We start from the raw sequence: 6162 nt of genomic DNA on the forward strand, positions 1-6162 counted from the left end.
TTAGTACTTCTTCAAATAATAAAAAGGTAGCAACTATACAAACGTCAGCATATTATCTATTGTAAAATTGTTCTTAATTTTTACACAATTGGCTATAAAATGACAAAAACGAAAATTTTTCTATCAAACTATTACTGGCATAAAAAACACACATTTTACAAGAGGGGGCATTTTGAAAAACTATTAACACATTGACACACATTTTACCCCCAGTAATCTTGTGTAAATGCAATATATTTTTGTACTATTATTATTTTTTCTAATTTTGAGTCTAAAGTATTTGACCTATACTTATTGATTTTACCATTCAAAATTTAATTCGAATGCATTTTTACAACAGAAAACCTAGGCTTTCATTTCCTATCTTAACGGCAAAATCACCATGAAAATGAACTTATAAATAGATAATACGTTCTTTGCTATTGTACTTAAAGCTATTTAAGTCATTCTACTTAAAAGAAAGCCAATTAAAGAAATATTTAAAAATAAGGATATTTCTTTGGTTACGTTAAATTGCAGATATAAATATCTAAATAGCCATGGCTCCAAAAATCCTTATTAAGTTTGAATACTAATTAAGATAACCCGTTCTCAAGATGAAATATTATTGTAACTTCTGATTCAGCTTCGGGTAAATTACCTTCCACAGAGTTGGACCTCATTTATTTATCATCTGACATTCACAACTGGAATAATGAGATGATGCATTTTACGATTAAAATATTAAAATAGTTTGACTTATTGAGTTTAATAATTTCTTTTACTTGAAGTTTTCTAAGTTCTAACTTAGCTTAAGAAAGTTTCCATATCAAATATTTTTTTATATAAAGTACAGGAAATATCAACGAATTTAGCAATGTTCTACCCATATACTCGTTGGTTTTATCGCAATTAAGACCTGTTGGAGATCTTGTCCAATGGAACTATTAGGCGTTGAATAGTTGTATTGAAATGCTATTTTCCTTATGATTTCAGATTTTGGTAGCAAAACGTTAAAATAGACTGTGTAGTTTCATTATTGCAGATAGAAAACTGGTTAAATACCGGCTTCACTGTCCGAATTTAACACAATTTGTTGGACCTTGTATTGTTTTGTATTTTTTATATTTTAATGTTTATGCTGTTTTATAGAAATGAGAATTTTCAATGAATTTCTTAAATGGACAATCCAAATCCTGGATTTCAAACCCAAAATCAGTTGTTGATATAAATCATTATTTTTATCGATAGCTTGACCTATTTTATAAGACTCAAAGAAATTTTGAATCAGGAACTGGTTCACAAGACTCTGCAAGACTTAGGTGTGGGCAAGACTTAGGTGTGGAAATGTTTTCCTTCTTAATTTTTCAAAAAAATTCTGGATTCTTTAAAAACCTAAAGCCTGGATGGTTTTGAACTCCTTTTTGACATAACATATTGTAAAAATGGAGAAATGGTTAAAATTATTTAAATCATGATAATTGAAGGAAGTCAAAAAAAAAAAAAAAAAAATACTTGAGTACGTCACCTCAACGTTTCTTTATTTTATTTTAAATACATAAGAAGATTTGAAACTACTTAAATAACACAAGCAGTTAATGTGATTCCCCCCCCCCATTTTATATTCATTAATTAAAAATCGGTTAATAACTTGATAAAAAACTAATGATTTAGGCAAAATCACTAAATCTAGGTATTACAAATCAAACCAAGGCACATTCTGTTATACCGATATTGATAATCCATTTATTTGGCCGATTGAAGCAGGTAATCGAATCAAATGATCAGTTTGAACTGAACCTGTGGTTAAACCTGGTCAGGTAGAAATGAAATTTTATAAGTTATATCAAGGTTTGTGTGAAAGTGAGTGCAAGCTAGTAACAGCTAATTAAAATACATTCGGTATTATTTGTACACAATAATTTCATAGAAAATATGTGGACGACGTCAACAAATATAAATTTATTCCTATCACTAGTAAAAAATTACAAATTTGTAACAGTTAAAAGATATTTTGATAGTCGAACGTACACAGGATAAAATAACAACAAGAAATACTATAATGGGCAGATATGACTCATTTTAAGGACTTAAACACAAGTTAGTAAGAAATTATTAAGTAAACAAATCTCGTGAAGAATTAATATATGTATATTTTTGAGTAATTTTGGTTACTGTTGATATAAACACACGTTCGAATAGGAATATGTCGTAGATTTACATGTTTGCACCAAATTTCATCAAAGTCAGATCATTGTTACTCAAGTTATCGTGCTAACGGACACACATATATATAAATTTTAAAGGATTGTGTTTCTGGCCTCTATGGACATCACAACGAAAAAGTAAATCGGCTTTGGGTCTAGGTCTTGCCTTGATTCCTACGGTAATAGCTTATTTGAGATAGTCGATAAGATTAATTTGTTGTGAAATTTATATTTAACACAATATTATCACTGACGTTGCTAAATTATATTAGCTGCAATAAAGTTCTGTATGAATGACTATCTGCAATTATACTTATGTGCAGCAAATGAGAATATATAAACGTCTAAATTGACGATAAAACCTTTTTATAATGATAACAAAATTTATTTTTGGACTAAAAAGAATCATAAATGCAGCAGAGGGAATACTGTTTGCAATAGATAAGCACACTCCAATACAATATAATGGAAGCTTTCAAAAGCTTAAGGCAAATATGATAAGTTATGACATAAATTTATCAAACGGTTTTAAACCTACGCATCAAAACCTATCAATAAATCTCGGATAAGCACTAATTCTTGTAAACAATTTAAACGAACATTAATTTACGTACAATAGTAATAAATAAAAACATCCATGGAAAAATATAGTTTTAAAAATATTACATGAAGCCATATTTTGTTGTAAAAAGTTAGGAAAAACCCTTAATTCACGTTTTGTGAAACAAACATTGTGTATTGTTTTTTTACCATCGTGTTGGAAAATGTCCGCAATAAACCTTTAAACAAAATTTATGTTTGTTTATGAGTAGTTTTTTTTTTTATTCTAAAAGTAAATAGCATCTATCTATGAGCTGCCTTGGATTTGAATATGGGATTAGTTAAAAGAAAATAAAAATAAAAACCAAGATTATAAATAAAAAATATATTAAATATTATTTTTCTAGAATTAAAAATAAAATAACCATTTCATTAAGATTTAGGATACTCTTTTCATTTTATACTCATTAACAATAATATTAAACGCATTTTTCAAAATATACTAATTATTGTAATCACATGTAGTAAAATTGAAAACCCTAAAAACATATGTTGAAGCCAGACTAAAATAAAATAAACCATAGAATACTAAACAAATTGTTTAAAGGTTTATTGCGGACATTTTCCATCACGAATGTAAAAAACAATACACAACGTTTCGGGATCTGGAATCTGATCCCGTCTTCAGGTGAAAAAACTTAACTAACACATTACAACTAACAATACACAAACGCCCAACCTAAGTTGGAATACACTACAGAGGGTAGTAGTCAAAAAAATATGCACTGTATAGCAGTCAAGTCATGATACAACATGCAATTGCTAACAACTACAACATAAAAATTGGTCTAATGTTGTATCATGACTTGACTGCTATCCAGTGCATATTTTTTTTGACTACTACCCTCTGTAGTGTATTCCAACTTAGGTTGGGCGTTTGTGTATTGTTAGTTGTAATGTGTTAGTTAAGTTTTTTCACCTGAAGACGGGATCAGATTCCAGATCCCGAAACGTTGTATATTGTTTTTTACATTCGTGATGGAAAATGTCCTCAATAAACCTTTGAACAACATTACCTCACCATCACCAACAATGAACTTCAAACAAAGAACTAATTGTTTGTTAACATATGGGCCTATTAAAGATTATAACCCATAACACTATTATTAACTTTAATTTTACTATTAACGTTTTTGGAACACTGTTGAGTTTTAGTAAGTGCCTTATCCAATTCACCTCTAAGCCAATAGAATGAAGCCATTTACCGGGAAGACGTTCTCCATTCCCATTACGTAAAGTGGAATGAAGTGATTTTTCCTCAACTTCACCTTTCCAGAAAACCAATTTCTGTTAGGTAAAATGTACATATTTATGATCCAGCTAGTGAATCCGTGTGTTATAATCAATAGTGAAGTAGATTTTATTTAAATATACATCTTTAATTTTAGAACTTTATTTTTAATGGTAATTTTTAAAAAAATATTCCGTAGAAAGAATATGGAATTGTGATAACACGATGTGGTAATGCAAAACATATTTGTTTATTAACAAAAAGGTATCTTTTGTGAGATAATCTGTTGGAATGGAGATGGAAATGTATTCTAATGCAGTCATCATATTTCTAGCATTTGTTTACTATTAAGGGGTTTCTTTCCTTACTTTTGTGTATTTTAGTTTGTTTACTGTTTACTAGCAAAAGTATATGAACTGTTTATAGAGACTTCTCGCTGCGTACAGCAACTAAATTAAATAATAGGAATTAATTATTTTTTTAAAAACAAATATTTAATAGCAGATGAAAGATTAAATATCCATTAAGTAGTTGGATCAATACGCGTATTTGTAACGTATATAGATATGGATTATGACTCTTTTAGGATCTTCAATACTTCAATCTGAAATGGCGGGCGTACAAAGATATTTTATGCCAAGTATGAATGGAGACGAGAGTAGGATGAGTGGTGCGATCTTGTAGTCTTGTTAGTGACTAAGGCCGACATTTTTCCTTTTAGCTGTTAATTAATTGCCCATACAGCCAATGGCAACTAAGGTACCTACAGTTTGTAGTGGAATCCAAACCAAATTTTTTACTCGTAATGACAAATTGGTCTAATTATAAGTACAGCACTGCGGATAGTCGTAGTACTCACTAGTGCGGAAGTTACACCAGAGAGTATCGCATCCACAGTGCATGCCTATAAATATCCACGATTCGTAATAGTTGGATTACAGGACGACGTCCCCGTATCTTATTTATTGTTATCGTATTCATTTTTCTTCAGTTATACCATGGAGAAAAGTAATTAAATATAGACCGTCAGCTGTGCTGTGGTTACCATAGGTTCTGGTGCACACCGCTGGGAGCTACGTAACTACACGGCGCTCCCAGCGGTGTGCGCCAGAATCAATAGTAACCAAGGTAACCGCAGCACAGCTGACATATTTAATTCTTTTTGTCTATGGTTATACCATATGTACTAACTATGTATCAAGCATGAAAATGAAAGCTGACAAATTTCAAATACAGTATAGTGTTGGCCATCTAGTTACTTTTTGATTTACTGAAGTTTGCTGTTGTACCAATAGTTTCACAACAACTCGTAGTCTTATCTTTACTACCTCTAATGCCCTCACAAATAATGGAGGACATTATATTACCTGTATTAATAGAAATATCACTTTGCTCCGTCGATTAAGACGTTATCTAAAGTCAATTAACCCTTACTGCCCATTAGGTCATGAGATGGTCTCGTGGTTTCTTACGTATTGCTATAACATCTTTATGGAATAATTAAGAACCTTTTATTGAAGCATTTACGTCAACTTGATAATACAGTATTTGATACCAAAATTACACGTATTCACCATCAACCAAAATTAGCCAAAATCAAATAATTATTTTTATTAAATCATAAAAAAAGTATCTTTTAATAAGTGGTTGAGCTCAAAACTAAAATATTGTTATCTAGCACATTCATAATAATTACGATTAAAATTTAAATACTATTCCACTTAATTTGAGTTATCGTATAATATTGTTTTCCGATGTGTCCTTATAATAATTTATACAAAGTAGCCATATGATTTTTATTTTGTATTGATTTTCTGCTTGCTAACCTTTGAAATGAGAACATCCTTTTTTGCTACTGAAAGATCAAGAGTAAAAATTAAGTGACTTCTACAAAACTCCGATACCTTAATTATCGAAGTCATTAAAACTTCTCCACTTCTTCTTCAAGATACCTAGTGTAATAAGACTGTAATTATCTGACCCCTCTTTCTAATAATATTTCATGGAAAGGAAATATAAAAGATATTTTATACCTTAAAATGTTCATTATGAATATAGTCTTTTTATATTCATACCATTGCTAAAATCTAAATTATCTAAGATTTATTTCTTTTTTTAGTTCAACCTAGTTTCTGCTTATTTATA

This window comes from Macrosteles quadrilineatus, unplaced genomic scaffold (genome assembly GCF_028750875.1).
Source record: "Macrosteles quadrilineatus isolate MER2022 unplaced genomic scaffold, UCM_ALF_1.0 Scaffold_6__1_contigs__length_79288215, whole genome shotgun sequence".
Taxonomy (NCBI): Eukaryota; Metazoa; Arthropoda; class Insecta; order Hemiptera; family Cicadellidae; genus Macrosteles; species Macrosteles quadrilineatus.